Source organism: Podarcis melisellensis (genome assembly GCF_964234715.1).
Source record: "Podarcis melisellensis genome assembly, chromosome: 9".
Lineage (NCBI taxonomy): Eukaryota > Metazoa > Chordata > Lepidosauria > Squamata > Lacertidae > Podarcis > Podarcis melisellensis.
The window spans coordinates 54,279,706-54,299,639 of NC_138541.1; the positions used below are offsets into that span (position 1 = coordinate 54,279,706).

At 42.8% G+C, this 19,934-nt stretch overlaps 1 long non-coding RNA gene across 2 annotated transcripts in view; it reads right to left on the reverse strand.

Moving 5' to 3' along the window:
* Window positions 1–19,934, reverse strand: part of LOC309377427 — a 54,439-nt gene that overhangs the window by 15,024 nt on the left and 19,481 nt on the right. For both annotated transcript variants that reach the window (XR_014171559.1, XR_014171560.1), the window contains exon 2: window positions 11,335–11,545. This is a non-coding gene — a long non-coding RNA (uncharacterized lncRNA). The remainder of the gene's footprint in view (window positions 1–11,334; window positions 11,546–19,934) is intronic.

Here is a 19,934-nt window from a genome sequence, read left to right on the forward strand (position 1 = left end):
GGCCAATCAGGTTGCAGATTCCCTTCCACCTGGAGCTGGATTGGGTGGCTCCTGTGGACCAATCAGACTGCTGCATTCTGAATCCTATTGTTCTAGGACCAATCAGACTGCTGCATTCTGAATCCTATTCAACTCAGTACGTAACAATAGGCATTCTCTATTTGAAGAGATGGCGAGTCCAAGTCCAGTTTAAAGAAACGCAAGAAAGAGCAGGGGGTTTGAAGTTGCTCATCAACTGTGCCTGGATAGCAGACTTTGCAGGCTTACAGCTCAGTCGTCCTCACTATGTTTCCATACATATAAATCACCCTCAGGGTCCCTTCCAAAGCTATGATTCTATGCAAATCTGTCATCTTTTGTGCACTACCTTTTCGAATGATGCAATTCCTGCTTTCTATGCTGCATAAATCACCACGCTTATATAAAAACAATAGCAATCGTATCAGTTCAAGGTAAACATTTGGGGTGTGTGGTTTGTTTTTTAACCAAAGGGAGTTGTGCATCTCTAGCATGTGTATTATTGTACAATGTAATGGTTCATAGCAATAGTTACTCATTGTGTAGAACCAGTGAATTGACCAGAAACATTGGAAAAAAACACCACCTGATCTGAAATGAGGGGCTGCTTGTCCATCGCTGCCCCAGGGAATTTCATCCTTGAAGGACATCTGACATGTGGTTAATCAAATTTTTTGGTAAGCAGAAATGTTAGGCAATTTCTGGAAAGCTATAGCTTGTTTATTATACAGTCCATGTGAACTACAGTACAGCATGTGGATGATGAGTTATGCTCTCCTCAAGAGCTGAATTACTGGAACAAAGACTATACAAATGATGACTCCAGAAAGGGAGATCCAAGCCGTTTAGGCAGCTGATCTGTGACCGTCCAAAGCTAGCTATATGTTCTCATGAGTAAAGTAAAGGATATACAAAATTAGCTGTACAAAACCAATTTTGTCTGTTCTGCTCTGCTCTGGGCTGGGCTGTCAATTTAAATGGGCTGTGTCGAATATTAAACATCCCCCAGGCATTTTATGAGTCATGCTGTTGGCATATGCATGATCTGGTGCTGTTATTCAAGCGTTAGTTAAAAACCACTTAACGCTTCAGAATGCTTATGATCCTTATAAGTTGACTCAGGGTAGATGAATCAGGGAGCATCTCCTTTGGTGGTTGGATGCAGCGCAAGAATGAATTCTTGCCGAGAATGGTTTCTGTGAGCAATGGGTACACCATATATATTGATGTAAAGAATCAGGGGTATCGAACAGGGAACCATAACTGAAAGCAGCTACCAGCTCAGTGTGATGCAAAGGACCAATATGATTTTTCCTAGTCCTGTAAAGATCTTTCGGAATACAAGGGATCTGTGTGAATGGCATTGTGGCCGTTGTCCTCACACACTGACCCCAATTCTTTGTAAGGTTGAAAAGATGCCTTCTGCGATAGTTTGAGACCCATGTTGGACAAGATTTGTGCATTGCAAGGGGTTGGACGAGATGACGTTTCTGGTCCCTTCCAACTCTACAATTCTATGATTCTATCTCAGTGTATTTGGAAATCCATTTCCCTTTTCCCTTTCAATTTCCCCAGCCTGCCATTGGTATATATTCCACTTCCTCAAATTATAAAGTAAGACTTGACTGGGGCTTAAAATTTCTCACCACCTTTGGAAGATGTCCAGCCAAAATATTTTTTTCAAGTCCTACTGATTCTCAGCAGGAGGGATTTAAAAACATTCTTAAATCTACAGTTGAGAACGATGTGGATTTAAAAAGTGCTGTGCTGATAGGATTGTGCCCGTACTTTCAAATGCAATGAATTTAGGCTTTACACAAGTTCTTCCTCCATCTGGAAGACTTCCACTTGGATACAGGCCCCCATCTTGTCAAAATGTATAATATCTGGAGACAAAAAAGCTTGATAGAGAAATGAACAATAGTTGCATGTTTGTTCATCAGGTGACGGTAATTTGCATAGTACCAGTGGTGTCCAAGCTTTTTTCAAAGAGGGCCAGATTTGATGACATGACCAAAGGGCCAACCAAAGTTGTTGTTGAGCTTTTTTTTTAGGATTGAGGTTTTTTTAGGATTTATCCCAGGAAATTAACTGCCGTGATGGCCGGACTAAACTGACCCAAAGGCAGGATTAGGCCCCCAAAACGGACTTTGGACACACCTGATTCTCATCCAGTCCTGGGAGTATCAGAATCTCTTAGCCTGACATTTCAGAATTCTTCCAAGAAGTCTGACCTAATAACATAGAATGAGCCAGTATCAAAGCTGAGATAGCTCAGTTGGTTAACCATTAGAGTGTGGTGCTGGTAACTCCAAGGTTGCAGGTTCAATCCCAGCTGCATATTCCTGGGTTGGACTAGATGATCCTCAGGGTCCCTTTCAGCTCTATGATTCTATGACTCAGACAATGAAACTTCTATGACTCCTGCTAGTTTCTATAACTGAACCAGACATGAAGTGTTGCATGTTCTCCACTACTATCAATCTTGGTGGCTTAAAGACCACCTCCCATGTAGCACAAGGGTGGTCCCCTGCCCCAAGTCATGTGAGAAGGTATTATATATGTACTGACTGATTTTAAAGAACTATTTTATGTACAGGGTTTGCAGAAGTGCCAAAGTCACAAAAATAAATTTGATTTTTATTTTTTGCTCTGGTTGGGATTACATTGATTTTTTAAAAAATAAAATGGGTCAAACAGATTTTTATAATCTCAGAGGCAGTCAGCTGTTTTGTTAGCCACACGGCTGGCATATTCACAATATGGAGCTACTCCAAATGAGTCTCTCAGCAATTCAAACATTAGTCAAGATCCATTTAACGCTGCTGATTGTTTATGATCCTTCTAGCTGGAGCCAGCTGCATCAGAGCACATCTTTTTTTGTGTGTGGTATGGGATGCAGTAGAAGAATAACAGGAACTGTCCTACACTCATAAACTATGAAACAAACCCCACCCCCAATGATCAGCTTTGTATACTCCTATCTTCCCATAATACATTTTTAGACACTCAAGAAATTTGTAGGAATATAGCCTGGTGTTTAAAAATGTGGAAAGGGGCCTTCTGTTTCCATTCAGATAACAAGATTGGGGCTAAGGATTATATTGATTTATAATCCTCTCTTGAAAGCTATACAGTGTTACCTCGGGTTACATACGCTTCAGGTTACAGACTCTGCTAACCCAGAAATATTACCTCGGGTTAAGAACTTTGCTTCAGGATGAGAACAGAAATCGTGCTCCCGCAGCACGGCGGCAGCAGGAGGTCCCATTAGCTAAAGTGGTGCTTCAGGTTAAGAACAGTTTCAGGTTAAGAACGGACCTCCAGAACGAATTAAGTACTTAACCCGAGGTACCACTGTATGTAGAAAGAGATGTAAGGGGCACGACTTATCCCAAAACATGTTCTACTTCCTGGTATAGAATAATGAAAGTATGAAGGGATGTTGGCTTGGCAGCCCTCTAGCGTTTTTCAAGCTTGGGTCCCCAGATTGTGTTGGACTACAACTCCCATCATCCCACCATTGACCATGATTGCTGGGGATGATGGGAGTTGCAGTTCAACCCCCAAGGTTGAAGAAAACTTTTGGAGGAGTCTCAGCTCAGTCCAGGATGCAACTACAACATCCTAGAGTGGTGCATCTGACAAACGTGCTTGAGTCCTCAAATGCTTATGGCACAATAAATTTATTTTAGGCGTAGCAAGGCTCTGATTCAAATTCCACTCGGCCACAAAGCCCTCTAGTACTGCAATTCTAATCATGCCTACTCTGAAATAAGCTCAACAAGTGTACATTGTGTATAGGTTTGCAGCTTTAGAGCCAAATCGCTGTTTCTGAAGACTAACGAACTTCACTGGGCTGTTGTCAGGATAAAATGCTGGTGTTGGGATCATGTATGCTACCTGGAGCTCTTTAGATATAAAGTAATAAGTGAATATGGGACGCGGGTGGCACTGTGGGTTAAACCACAGAACCTAGGACTTGCCGATCAGTCGGTCATGACTGGACCTAATGGTCAGGGGTGCTTTTACCTTTTACCTTTACCTTAATAAATGAATGTTGCTGGGGGTGACCTAAAATTCAGAGATATTAAGTAAGAATATTTGCCCACATTAAGAAAATCACAAAATCCTGAGTGCCTTTTGATTATTACAAATTAGGAGAGAGTTGATTTTCTCTTCTTGTAATAGTGGTTAAAAAAGGTAGCTAAATAGAAAAATAGACAACTTACTGTCAAATAATGATACAATAAGCTCTGGGAAACATTATCCATGGATGAGTTTTTTTTAAATCAACTGACAGCCAATCCAATATTCAATGATGATTTATATAAAAAAAAATGTTGCTGGTATCTAAATGGCTTATTGATGATGCAAAATGCCACACAGATGTTATTGATTTCAAGACGTGTATTCGTTACTGGGGTTTTAAAAATATGTGTACTCAAACAGGTATTTTTGTGCTGTTTGCTCTTATGTCTTATTGATCCACCTTCCCCTGATGTTTGTTTATTGCTTTATATACTGTTATTTCAAAGTCGGTCTCGCGTCAGCTTTCAAAAAAAGACTGTAGTTGAAAATGTAAAGACATTTCAAAAGAAAGTTGCACAAAGGTTCATACATATATTTATCAGATTTATTAATTTCTTACATTTGTAGTCTTCTACAAATGGTGCTTGGAGATATATACAAATTAATAGCACAATAAAATATTGAATAATTAAAAATCAATATAACGCAAATTTTAAAAAGGCCCCCCTGCCACTTTGCTCCTTCTTTGCTTGCATAAGCTAAAGGGGCTTTGCAAACTTCTGGTTCAGTTGCATACATCTAAAATGCATTTTTCTTCTTATTGCACTGCACTCCCGAGAGCCATATGCCATTGTCCTTCCCCTCCACCCCCCAAAAAAAAATATTCATTTGCCATCCTGACCTGATATTATGCAGGCACAGCATCATTAAAAAAGCAGAATCCATTCCCGTTGCTGCTCACTTGCTACAATGTCAGCGTTGCAAGCCAGGCTGAGGACAATTCCCAAAGTAAGTCAGCAAGAAGCCATTTCTCCTGCGTGAAATGCTTCTGCTCTGACGTAAAACATAAAATAAGACTGCAACCCCCCGAGGCCAGGATTAAATTTAAAAATAACTCTGGGTGTCTGAAAACTCCTTCCGTGCCCTATTTCTCATTTCGGTTTTCCAGTTTATACCGGGCATGACTCAGTATCGTCTGATGCATGAATAATGCATGTTTTCAGGAGCTCAATTTCAGGAGGCAATTTGTAAATTGCCACATATATATTCATTTATGGTCTTTAAATGAACCTGGATGGTCGTACCTGCATGCAGGAGGGTTGGCAAATATAGAATACAGGAGAAATAAATTCTGAGTCCAATTGTGTTTTGCTGACATACCAGCACGGAGTGGTATTTTATACTTCTCATTCCATGGTGATGAAGGTCATATCACAGATTTGAAACTTGTATTTGCTTCTATCTTACATAAACTGTTGATGATGTCTCCTGCTATTTTTAAAAGTTTTGACCTCAACTGCTTTGGATTTGGGGACATATGTGGCTCTTAGCTGTAAGTGTAGAACATCATTGTTTTGAGCCAAGGCCCACCTTGCCTTTTATATATTTTAGTTCTCTGCATGAGTCAGATAAACAGATTTGGAAAGGTTTACAATTGGCACATCCAAGAGAGTTTGGATTTGATATCCCGCTTTATCACCTCCAGGCTTGATTATTGTAACTCACTCTACATGGGGCTGTCCTTGAGACTGACCCAGAAACTCCAGCGGGTGCAGAATGCCGCAGCAAGACTCCTTGTGGGGTCCTCACCACGGGGTCACATTCACCAGTGCTATACCAGCTGCACTGGCTCCTGGTGGAGTACAGGATCAGGCTGGTTTTAACTTTTAAAGCCCTTTGTGGCCTAGGATCCCTGTACCTACTGGACCGCCTCTCCTGGTATGTCGCATGGAGGACCTTACGGTCATCAAACAAAAACATCTTGGAGATCCTGGGCCACAGGGAGGTTAGGCTGGCCTCAACCAGAGCCAAGGCTTTTTCGGCCGTGGCCCCGATCTGGTGGAACGCTCTGGCACAAGAGACTAGGGCCCTGCGGGACTTGACATCTTTCCGCAGGGCCTGCAAGACAGAGCTGTTCCTCCAAGGCAGTCTGACCCCCCTCTCTCCTTCTGTAATCCTCATAGAACTCTAGCCCAATGGTTGCCATTAATTTGATTCTGAATTGATTTTAGAATGTATTTCAATTAATTGACTGGGATTTTATGTAAACTGTGCTATTTTTACTGTTGTTAGCCACTCTGAGCCCGGCTTTGGCTAGGGAGGGCGGGATATAAATAATTTATTATTATTATTATTAAGTTCATGCTGAGTGGCAAACCTAGGTTTCCTGCCTCATAAGGGGGTTGTTCACAGGAGCTGCCTCTACAAGTGTACAGAAGGAGAGCTTCTCTGCAAATGTGATCCCACACCTCACACCTGCACAGCTCAGCTCAGCTGCTTTGAGTCGGAGAGCAATGCTTCCAGACAGGCCAAAGCACATTTCTTTTTACAAATAGAGCCATTTTTAGAAAATGAGTGGAAATGTAGCAAGTTGTTTTGAAAGCAGGAGACGATTGGTTTAGATGTGTGGGTGAAATTGATCTTCCCTGTATTTTAAATACACTTGGGTGTGTACACAGCATGTGTCAGTACGTTTCCGAGCACAATTCAAAGTGTTGAATTTAAAGCCCTAAATGGCCTCGGCCCAGTATACCTGAAGGAACATCTCCACCCCCATTGTTCAGCCCAGACACTTCTGGCGGTTCCCTCCCTAAGAGAAGAGAGGTTACAGGGAACCAGGCAGAGGGCCTCCTCGGTGGTGGCACCTGTCCTGTGGAATGCCCTCCCATCAGATGTAAAAGAAATAAACAACCATCTGACTTTTAGAAGACATCTGAAGACAGACCTGTTTAGGGAAGTTTTTAATGTATGATGCTTTATTGTGGTTTTAATATTCTGTTGGGAGCCGACCAGAGTGGCTGGGGAAACCCAGCCAGATGGGCAGGGTATAAATATATTATTGTTGTTGTTGTTGTTGTTGTTGTTGTTGTTGTTGTTGTTGTTGTTGTTGTTGTTGTTAGATACTGGGTGTCAGAAGCCCTTGCTGATCTATGGCAGATCACCCACTCAGAGATCCTCATCTAATTTTTTCTTACCATTTCTCTAAGCTTATCATAATACCAGGCTGGGGTGATGGTGGAATGGAGAAAAACCACCAGAGTGGGAACACAGAGAGCTCCATGGGCCAAGCTTCTAATCACAGGGAATGATGTTACCTGGAAAACAAATTCCTTTCAGCTCTCTCCCCTTACCCAAGCCAAATCAACTTTAACAGTGCCTAGCACAAAAGCCCCTGGACCTATTTGACTGCAATTTGGCTGGTTTCTAACCCAGGAGTACCTCTTGTGCCTGCCAATATGGATTTCTTTCATATTTGAACTATAAAATCCTGAATAATGAAACATTGATAGAATGGGTCTTTTTGTGTGTGTGTTTCAGATGCAAGCTGTCAATTTTATTGCTAGCCTTTCTGGAATTTGATAGTGGTTTTCTAATGATATACATTACTGGTAGCACTAACTTTACAGTCTTCCCCAAAGAAACCAAGAAGAAATAGATGTGTATCAGGTGTGCCAACCCTAGGGGGCCGAGATGTCTTTAGGTCCCCTTGATATTTGTTGCAATACTTGGGGGGGGGGGGCTTTTGTGCGTTGCATGCAAGCAACATCACTTTTTGCCAAAGTGAAGTTCCGTGCTTAATTTTCTCCTGCTAAAATCAATTACACTTAAATGTGCTTAGCTTGGGTTGAATTACCGTATGTCATTTTAGTAAACTTTCTGGGCTGCCTTTCTTTGGTGTCCTGTGCCTGGCAAAGTAACAGATTAATAAGTGGCCAGGCTGGTCCAGCTACCTCCTGGCTGCCTTGTGCAAAGTAAAAAATAAATAAATCCTGACATCGTGCTACCCTACGGAATTTGTGTGTCACTCAGTGCAAAGCTTAGGCAACTGCTGTATTCAAATTTAGGAGAAACTGGGCCTTTAAAAGAACATTTTTGTAGCCCCCCAACTTGAGGACCGGCATCATTGCAACAAATTAACCCAATGGCTTTGTACTTCTTTGTTTCACCTTAACATGGGGGAAAAGTTGAGCTGCTTTCTGATATTGAGCTACAGAGTTTTCGGGGAACAGAGCTCTCACCCAATCCCTGCCCTCACTGCAGTCCAGTATGTAGCTTAACACAGTGTTGGACACATCTACAGGGCCATTTTTTGCTTCTGCTGAAATTGAATGGACCTGCACCGGAATAAGAGACGGCAAACACTCTAGAATTAGCCATCATGCTCATGCTCAGCTGATGCCACAGATGGCCTTTCGAGCTTTGAACCACACCACTGATTGCTTAATGGAAACGGAGCAATAGATTAACATGAACAAACCTTATGTAAAGCTAAGCTAAACATTGACTGCATGTTGTGGATAACTGAAAGAAATTGGTGGAGTGGTTTAGACGTCTAAGGAGAGCCAGATAGTTCTGGAAGTGGACATATAATGCATAAACCCAGGATTTCCCTCCCTCCACCCCACATTAAACTTGTCAGAAGTTCTGTGTGTTTGATTTTATGTCTAGTATCTTCTGATTTTATATGAAATAGTTGACAACTGCTGTAAATCCTTGGGGCAGGATGGTCTATAAATAAAACTAAGATTGCAATCTTAGGCATAATTACCAGGAAGTAAGTCATGCCGATCCTTACTTCTGTATATAGCAAGTACATATTTCCCAATATAGGATGAAGCATTAATGCTTCTACAGTGGTACCTTGGTTTTAGAACAGCTTAGTTTATGAACAACTTGGAAATAGAACGCTGCAAACCCAGAAGGAGATGTTCCGGTTTGTGAACTTTGCCTTGGAAGCAGAAGGTGTTCCTGTTGAAGGTGTTCCATTTGTAATTTGAGTTTCCTGCTCTAATCAGAGGCTTCCTGTTGAGTCTGTCGGCTGTTGAGTCCTGAGCACCCATGCACCACAGAGGTGATATTTGGAGCTTTTGTTTTTGCATTTTGGTTTGTGTGGCTTTTTTGTTTTTGTTGTGACTGTGACTTGTTCTTTGTTTTATGGGACTGACTTGCTTTTGTGACTTGTGACTTTGTTTTTGTGACTTGTTTTTGTGACTGTGTGGAACCCAGTTCAGCTACTGACTGATGGATAAAAGCCCCCCATCCAAACAATGACTATCATCAGTGCATGTAAGAATTTTTTTTTAAATTTTTTTAATCATCTACAATACTGTCTTATTTATTTTATAGTACAGTACATGATTGCTTTCATTTTATGGATCAATGGTCTCGTTTGATAGTTAAATTCATGTTAAATTGCTGTTTTAGGGAATGTTTTTAAAAGCCTGGAACGGATTAATCCATTTTGCATTACTTTCTATGGGAAAACATGCCTTGGTTTTAGAACGCTTTGGTTTTGGAACAGGATTAAGTTTGGTTATGTTATTAATAACTTTTTCTGTTAGAAGATAGCAAAGTGAGTGAAAAGAGAAACAACCCAGAAGTGGAAGTTGGGGGAAGCCCTGGAGGGGAGGGGAGGGAGGGAGGAATATATAGTGAATGTTAAGAAATTGAGATGTATCTAATGAATGAAAAAGAAAAATGAATAATAAAAAAAGTTTGGGAACCTAGGTACCACTGTAATGGAAAACTGTAATGGACAATCACTTTTGGTTTGTCTGACTGGCTTCTTTTTCTTTTTGTTCTCAGTGATATAAAAAGGAGGACAAAAGGTTAGACATTGTCATCCCCATGCTGTTAACCCAAACTCACCTACTTACATTCTTTTGGCTTTCGTGTGACTCACAAATGTATAAAAAGTGAGAGATAGAAGAGAAAATCTAGAAATGTTGCCATGACCTTTCACTGGCAGGACATCCAAAGAAGCGTATGCTTCCGAATACAAGTTGCTAGGAACTGCAGGCAGGCAGAGTGATGTTGTGCTCATGTCTTGCTTCCAGGCTTCCCATAGGCATCTGGTTGTAAGAACAGGGTGCTGGACCAGACGAGCTATTCAGCAGTCTCTCTATATGCTCTTAAGCGCTGCCAGAATTGGGTACATTTTACTCATTCGGACATGCAGTTGGCAGTATAGTGAAGAACAAAGCATCTGCCCTGCTCCACCGCTAGCAAGATTTGCTCAGTCCGGCAGGAGGATAAATACCTCTGGAAGCTTACAAGAACAGCATGGAGGGAGTGGTCTTTCTGTGGTTGTTTATTCTCAACATCCCTCATGCACATTTATAGCACTTAGTAACAGTAATGGCTTCCCGCAAAGAATGCTGGGAGCTGTAGATCACCCCCTACAATTATCAGCAGACTTAACGAACTTCAGGTCCTAGTATTTTTGGGGGACCCCATGTGCTTTAAATGTAAGGTTTGGGGAGGCCAGTCTGTTGCAGCGAAAATAACAAAAGAATCTCGTAGTTGCTTGGAGATCAACAAAGTTCCACAACATAAAATTTGTGGGCTAGAATCCATTTCTGTCCCAATAAAAGGGTTTGCTTTTAAGGTGCTTGAGGGACGCGGATGGCACTGTGGTTAAAGGTTGGTGGTTCAAATCCCTGCGACGGGGTGAGCTCCCGTTGCTCGGTCCCTGCTCCTGCCAACCTAGCAGTTTGAAAGCACGAAGTGCAAGTAGATGAATAGGAACCACTCTGGCGGGAAGGTAAACGGCGTTTCCGTGCGCTGCTCTGGTTCACCAGAAGCGGCTTAGTCATGCTGGCCACATGACCCAGAAGCTGTACGCCGCAACCCCAGAGTCGTTCACGACTGGACCTAATGGTCAGGGGTCCCTTTACCTTTACGGTGCTACAAGATTTTAAACTGAGAGAGGTACATGCCGAGATTTGTTGGTTATTATTATTTAATATTTATAAATGTAGATACCATGGTTAAGAACTTATTGATGGTCCAATCCTCCATGAATATTTAAAAACCTTTTACATTTCCATCTCAAGTAATGGCCATCACTATGTCTCTTGATGCACTGCCCAAATGATCATAAACTCCAAAAAGCACATGTGAATTTATCTTAAGGCAAGAGGAGAAGGAGCCTGCTGAGTCCAAGGCTACTGTAACCACCAGCTGGAATGCTGGACCAGCCTTTTGATGCTTAGCCTGAGGCTGGAGGTCTGAAGCTTGCAGAGCCCTCATAGATGCCATCCCCTGTTGTCCCAAACCTCTCACCTCTTTTGCAGCTCCTGGTGGCAACCAACACCCCAGTCTGTGGCCTCCTGACTGCCTTTGTTCCCCATTATTGGTTGGTGTATATAAAAATGTTAAACCACGCTGTCATCCAGCCATGATACTGGGAAAGGAAGAAGCCAGTCAATCACTAGTGTTCGTCATGTGATTGGCAGAAGTCCAGACAGTGGAATCAACTTCATCACTCTTCTTTCTAGAATGGAAGAGATGAGCAATCCTGTTGAAACAAGTTGCACACAATCCACAGGCACTGACTCTGCCCTCAGCCCTCCCCTAAGTATATTGTAAGCCATCACCTCAAGATGGCTTACAATATAACACACTTCCTCTATCAACTTCTCTTACTTTCTCTCTCAAGTAGTCTTCCAGACATTCTCACTCCCAAAGAGGGGGTGGGGGAGATCAAAATGGAGGAGGAATACAGCAGCCTCATGGGTGCCATTGTGCATTTGAGCACCATGCTGAGGACATCAGTTTTGCATTATGTGTAGCTTTCCCAACTTTAAAAAAAACCAAAACACTAGGCCCTGGTGCTGTGCCGTTAGCAGTGTGGTCATCTGCAGGAATTAAGCGCTTCTGGGTTTGGGTATGTGGTGGGATTTGGGGAAAGCTACTAAATATTTTCATGTCAGAATGCTATCGAAGGCAAAGAAGTGAGTCAGGATGAGGTGGAGTAGCAAGCAATCCCAGGCAAGCTGCTCTGTTATTCTGCCTGAGATAGACTCACATCAATACTCCATTAAAAAAAAAATTCCTTCCAGTAGCATGCACACGAAAGCTCATACCAATAACAAACTTAGTTGGTCTCTAAGGTGCTACTGGAAGGAATTTTTAAATTTTGTTTCAACTACAGTAGACCAACATGGCTACCTGTATCAATACTCCACTTTGTGGTATCATCACATGAACATTAAAGGTAAAGGGACCCCTGACCATTAGGTCCAGTCGTGACCGACTCTGGGGTTGCAGTGCTCATCTCGCTCTATAGGCCGAGGGAGCCGGCGTTTGCCTGCAGACAGCTTCCGGGTCATGTGGCCAGCATGACTAAGTTGCTTTTGGTGAACCAGAGCAGCGCACGGAAACACCGTTTACCTTCCCGCTGCAGCGGTACCTATTTATCTACTTGCATTTCATGCTTTCGAACAGCTAGATTGGCAGGAGCAGGGACCAAGCAATAGGAGCTCACCCCGTCGCAGGGATTCGAACTGCTGACCTTCTGATCAGCAAGTCTTAGGCTCTGTGGCTTAACCCACAGAACCACCCGCGTTAAATGGCTCACATGAACATTAGTACATCATTAAATGGAATCTTGGATGATTTTATACTTTACACCAGGGTTTCCCAAACTTGAGTCTCCTGCTGTTTTTGGATTGCAGTTCCCATCATCCCTGACCACTGGTCCTGATAGCTAGGAATGATGGGAGTTGTAGTCCAAAAACAGCTGGAGACTCAAGTTTGGGAAGCCCTGCTCTACACATTGACATATTGGAATAATTTTTACAATCATTTGGATGAATACTTGGTCTCTCTTCAGTCTTTGGTTATTTGCATGAAAATACTCCTCCCTCTTAAAAATAAACCAGGAGTTCTAAGTGTACACAGAAGTTTTCTTAGGGAACTCGATATATAGTACCTTAAGGTAAGGTAAAGGTACCCCGGCCCGTACGGGCCAGTCTTGACAGACTCTGGGGTTGTGCGCCCATCTCACTTAAGAGGCCAGGGGCAGCGCTGTCCGGAGACACTTCCGGGTCACGTGGCCAGCGTGACAAAGCTGCATCTGGCGAGCCAGAGCCGCACACGGAAACGCCGTTTACCTTCCCGCTGGTAAGCGGTCCCTATTTATCTACTTGCACCCGGAGGTGCTTTCGAACTGCTAGGTTGGCAGGCGCTGGGACCGAGCAGCGGGAGCGCACCCCGCCGCAGGGATTCGAACCGCCGACCTTTCGATCGGCAAGTCCTAGGCACTGAGGCTTTAACCCACAGCGCCACCTGCGTCCCCATATAGTACCTTACTATACTGTAAAAAACTGCCTAGGCCAGCGCTTAACTCTTCTATAGGAAAAAGAAAGAAACAAATCTCACTGGACTTCAGGTTGATGCTCCTATTCTCATGTGAGCCAATTAAATAATGATCATCTGACAAAACGGAATCTTGCTATGTAGCAGCTTACCACCTATGGGGCTTGTAATATTATACTGGATAAGTTTTGGAGAGCATAATAAATCTGAAAGCAGCAGTTGCCTTAGCAACTGTCTGTAATGGAGAGTTGTTGTGAACAATTTTTTTTTTTTTAAGAATTCTTCTAACTTTTCAGAAATGAAGCTCTTGCTTTCAATTAATATAGCTACAGCAGGGTCCTGTGCTGGTTTCCCCCCTTCCTTCTCTTTCTTTCTTTCCTTCATTCAGATCATTGATTGTTTTGTGTGGTTTTGCTAACTGGAAAGAATCCAACACAATATAAGAGGGAAGCTATTACAGAAGGCTTAAGGCCTTCTATGAATAAAGCATCTATAAAAACTACCGTACTTGCTGTAGGCTTAACAGGGGCCTATTCTTCCATGAACAGCTCCTAGAATTTGTCGTGACTGATATTAGCAATGTATACATGAAATATGTGTTGGGTCTAGTAAGCATGGCTCACAATCAAGCATGGTGCTAAGGAAGCCCATTGACTTAACAAGTTGCAACACACTTAACACACCTAGTACATGGTCTTCTACATATAGCTTTGTAGTTTTAATTTTATTGTTTTATTAAGTGTACAAGTGCAATGTGGTGGTGACAGTCTGAGGCAAGAAACTGTTGTTAGGACTGTCGCTAACACAGCTTCCCAAATAGTTGGTTAAAATAAAAATTAATAAGTAGAAACCACATGTAAAGAAAGCCAGGTCTCCTGCGTCACCTGAGAAATTTGTGCTCCTAATGCTTTTAAACAATTAATCTACAGCCTAAAAAGAAGAGGGAAGAGAGCTAGAAATACGAGCACTTGTTATGCTAGACTGTTTTGGAGCGCATGGGTATCATTTTAGGATAAGGTTACCGGATTTTTTTAAATGAATCAGGGGACACTTTAAATGCATGCATGCATGCATACATACATACATACATACATACATACTGCACATTTGGGACGCTGATGCTGCAGCGATGGCGGTGGCAGAGGGGTGGCCGCTGTCTTGACCACAACCACCACGTTTCCCCTTCCTCCGAGGCTTCTATCTCCTTTCTCCATGAGCCTCGGCAGTCCCTGAGTTGTTGGTTCTTCGGTGGTGGTGAAGCAGTGTGCAGTGGGTCAGGCATGGAAGGCGGAGAAGGAAGACCGAGAGTGGCGGCGGTGAAGCTTGGGCAGCGCGATGCCTCCCTTCCCTTCGGAGCAACCCCAATCCCATTCCTACCTGTGTGCAAGCAGGAGGGGGTGGGGATTCCGCAGCTGGGAAGGGAGGCTTCCCATTGCCTAACTTGGAGATCCCTGCCCCCTCCTGCTTGCACGCAAGCTTTGATAGGCAGCATGAAGCCTCCCTTCACAGCTTAGTTGCTGGGGTCAGGGAAGGTGGAGGCAGCCCGGAAGCTGCATCTTAGAGCCCCTGCACAACCATCACATGGGGACTTCCAAGCAGTTCCTGAAGCCAGCCAGAGCCAACTGCTCCAGACAGACTGCTGCTGCTGCTGTGTTTCCCAGGGATATTAGATGAAATCTGGGGACATTCCGGGGATGGAATTTGTCCAGGGACTTAGTCGCAAATCTGGGGACTGTCCCCGGGAAACGGGGACATCTGGTAACCCTATTTTAGGATTTTCTTCAAAACATCTTTTAAAACATATGGAGAGTTCCGTTGCAAATGTGTTTCATTGTTGTTATTATGCTGGTGATATATGAACTGAAACTTGCTAGACAGGGTAGTTTGGCTGGGCAGTGTAATCCAAAGAACCTGCTACTCTGGCAGGTTGCTAATGTAAGCATAACACTGGCATAATTTAGGTAGGATCTGATAATCTATGACATTTGTGCAGAGCAGAAGGACAGTGTTATTGGCTTCTCCATTGTGTTTCTACTTATGCAACCCACTTTTACTGGAATAATGTGCCATCATAGGATTCCACCTCTTGGGGTGTCTCAAGGAGTTTTGTATTTTGATGTTGCTGCTCTTCCCTCTATAGCACCTGTTTTCAAATCCCTCTTTCAAGTCGTGGGATTACTCTACTGACACACCAGCCATGGGATCCCCAATGCCAGCATATATTCTAGAACCTAGATCCAACAGTTCGGAGGCTTAGTTGAATACCTAAGGCTCTCCAGGCAAACTGAGAAACAGGATTGTGCTGTTTCTGTATCAATTTAGAGCTGCACTGAAAATTTCAAAAATGTTTTCTTTTTGACCATTTGTTGAGTGGGAGCAAGATAAAGCAGTTGGAAAACTTAAGGGGCAAAACTCTCTGATGTTTTTTGCAAGGGAAGCTGCTTTTTTTTACATAATTTATAAGGCGGTCAAGGACTATCAATTTTTAACTCTCTCTTTTTTAAAACGTAAAAATGAAGCATCTCCCTTGACCACGTCACTTTCATTGCTTTCTCCCTGCTTCTCACTGTAATAAACAAAAATCTGCCCTTATTCCCTTATGGGGAACACAAGAGCCCTTATAGAGTCCTTTGTAGGTTCTCCATCGGTCGGAGAAAATAACAGAGGCCAACCAGAGAATATTGAGAAGCAAAGCAGCTAGTAAGCCTGATCTTTTTTGAACTGTTGCAACAGGGTGCCCCCTCACAAGCAGGAGAAGGAGGAGGACCCCAAACAAAGGTGTGCCCACCCTTATATAGACATTTTAAATTGCCCGCCCTGGAGTCCAAGACTACCCCCAGGAACATCATACATACATCACAGAAGGGGTGTAGTTCAAAACCACCACCCCCAGATACATCATACCTACATCACAGAAAGGGCGGTCTCTAACAGAAATCTGAGTTCGTTGTTCATCTCCTGCCTGGCAGACCTGTTAATGGTCACTTGATTGGATACCCTGGGGAGCCTGGCCAGTCTTTTGTAATGACAAATACTTAGTGCCTGGCCAGGTCACAGGCTCACCCTGTTCATACAAAAGACATACCCTTAAGACAGGATTTGTGAAGGAGGAGACAACGGGGAGGCTTTTCCATGTTTGAGGTCAATTTGGGAGGGACAAAATGGTTTCAGGACTTTCTGTGGGGTTTCAGACATGTGGTTTATATATTGATGTATGTGCTTGGTTGGTGCATTTATGAACATTTATCATATATATATATATATATATATATATATATATATATATATATATATATATGACCTTAATTTATTTATTTCACCACCAACCGCGCTTCACAGAATGTATTGGGAGTGACACCACATCACAGCCTTCAACAAAGTGGGGTCAATGGGAAGTGGCTGAGTGGCTCTTTCCACAGATTCATACTAGCTGCACTTCCAGGTGAGACCCTGTAAAAGAAGTGGAAACCCACCTCACAAAAATGCCAAAGAAAATAAAAGCATGAGAAAATTGGGCCCTGTTTTAACAGGAAGATAATATTTTTTTTGGGGGGGGGAGGGAGATTTTGATCCAGCCTACACGATTTGCAGCCTACAAATGCGAGGCAACATTACATTTTTTTCATGAGAACAGCTATAGGTGGGTTTTAAAATGCATCAGATAGCTTTGCTCAAAGCTCCCAGTCCACGGACAAACCATATTAGTCTCATGCTGCATCTCTTTCAAAGGAAAAGACCTTTGACTTTGTCGGCAGCATGTAATTTGATCTTGCCTTTTCAGCCCTGTGAAAGGGACAGATCTGTTGAGACTTGTAACTCAGACTATTATCACAAGGGAAGAAACAGATGGGAAGAAATCGAATTCTGTGCTTCAGAGGCAGCATTGGCTTGTTTTGTTAGTGTCAAGGGACCTTTTGTTGTGTGCAGCATCTGCTAGTACTATCCCCAAGGCAGGAGAGCTCAGCATCAGCTATCAGCTGAGGAGAAACATTTGCATAAAAGATTGCTAGCAGTTTTGTTACCTGAAAGAACAGGTCTTCTGATTATCTGCGCATTGGGCAAGGAGCCTGAAGTGTATTTTGCCAACAAACCAATTCCCTCATGAATGAATGATCAGACTCTGTGGTAAATGTGGCATGGTTTAGCAGCGAGGGCTTCAATGTTATAGAGCAGGGATGGCTTTCCAGATAATGTTGGACTCAAACTCCCATCAGCATCAGCCAGCATGGCCAACAGTCAGAGATGATGGGAGCTGAAGTCCAAGAATATCTGGAGAGCAATAGGTTAGCCTGCCCTGCTATAGGTTGCATGAACTTGAGCATCATCAAGCTATTACTTACAAAAGGACCAAAGAGAAAAGTAACATTCAAAGAGCATAATCCACCTTTCCCACAACACATTTCTTTACCTTTAAGAATGAATTCTGCGAGGAAAAACAAACAAACTTGCTCATATATGACATAGGATGGCAGAAACTTGTTTTGTCACCTGCCTTAACAACAGGATATTGTACTTGGATTTAGCAAGCAAAGCTAGAATCTTTGAAATTGCCATGATTGCCAGTGTTGTATTTGCAATGGGCATCCATTCATCATTACTAATGAACTTATGAAATTGGAAAAGCATTTCTGCTGGGAATTTTTTTTTGCGGAATCTTTTTTTTTTGTCCCACATCACTGGCCATGATGAGCAAAGCTGCGTAAACCCATAATTCTGTTGCCAAGAATTAAGGGAGGCTCCTATCCAAAGTTTGCATCTGTGAGGACATGTTGGAACAATAATGGTTTTGGCACTTAATCATCAGGCTTCAGAAGTGTCCAAATTGGAGGGCTTTGGTGCCTAGAAACTTATTTAAATGTGGCTGCTTTTAAGTACCTTGTGGCTTATGGTGACAGGAGCCAAGAACATCTTAAGTAAACAAATCAATTGGAGGTAGTATTTTCTTGTGATTTGGTGCCTGAAAGGTTGCCAGCTCTGATGGAGATACAAGTAGCAGCAGCACAGTGTTGTTAAATTTCAAAAGGCTCAGCATGGAAGATTACTGAATTTTTTGCAGCTAGAACAGACTCTTATGTTTGATGCCATCAGCAGTATGGCCTACCTGGTGTATTAAATTCTTTGGAGGCTAGTGGCACTTGGTGACCTGAGCCAATAATAATAATAATAATAATATGCCACCCATCTAACTGGGTTGCCCCAGCCAGCCTGGGCAGCTCTCAACAAAATATTAAAAGCCTAATAAAACGTCAACATTAAAACATTGACAATAACCAGAATATTTTTTTTAAAAGGTGCAAATCCAAGGAGAATTCAAATATGAAGCGATGATACATATTGCTACAGCTGCTGGCTAATCATTCCTTTGTTAGTTGGATTGCTGGTAAACAGAATAATAGTGTGGGAAGTCCACCACCACCTCCTGGCTGATGTAGGAGATCTATTTCTGCAGCAATTCAGATAGGTGGCCATCCCAAAACCTGCTTTAAAATCTCTAATGTCAGGCTTCGGCGAATCAGCTTCCTCCCCCACCTCTGCCCCTGTGGCAGTAGATAAGAAGATCAAAGAAAGGAATGTCTTACCAGTTAGAAACTTTAATAATCACAGTGAGAGAACAAAGAACACATCTTTTAGAAATGGAGGTGCTCCCAATTAAGGATCACACCCCCTTCCGTCCCTGTTAGTGTTTTTCATCTTTGTTGGAAGCCGCCCAGAGTGGCTGGGGAAACCCAGCCAGATGGGTGGGGTACAAATAATAAATTATTATTATTACTATTCATCTACGTCACTCCTACGTCTTGTAATCTGAGTTTGTACCCTCTGTGCTTTCCCTTCTGAGACTTTCTGAGCTCTTCTTGACCTTGGGCTGAGCGGAGGAATGCTGTCCAGAGACCGTGAATCTGTTAACCCTCTCTCTTCCAGTGTTTCTTCTCCTAGCTGTTCCCCATCCAGAATTTCCCAGCTTCTGCCTTCTGAACTATGCCCCTCTGCAAACCACTGTTCCAAATCTATACTGTCTTCCTGCTCCTGGGAAGATTCAGGATCAGGATCAGGGGGAGGGGGAGGCTCCCACCATATCCTCCTCAGTGCAGCCCTCCTCAGCACGGTCCCTGACATCTAATGAAGGACCGTACATCATCTTCCAACAAGGTCTGCTGTGTTCAACTGTTGAACAGCTTCTGGAAGATTGGGCGGGGGGCGGATTCTTAACTTTTAGTCTAAATTCATTTTCTTGTAATTTGCATTCATTGGTTTGGGTCCTATCTTTGCACTGAGTTCAGGTTTATGCTGCCAAGACCTATTCCTTCATCAATATCAACTATGTTTTTATGCAGATCAGTTTCCAATAAACAGAGGTTGTGTCACAGTAGTGTCCAGTGAATGGTCCCCAATATATTTGGCTGGGTGTATTATACAGTTGCCTCAGATGGGGAAAAAAAATAGCTATGAGATGATAGCAAGCTTGAAAAATGCCTGTTTGGGGCATGGTGTGTATAAACCTGTGTTTTAAAACAATTGTAAGCTGATTTTTGCAAACCACTCGGAGCCTTTTTTCACTCAAAGGT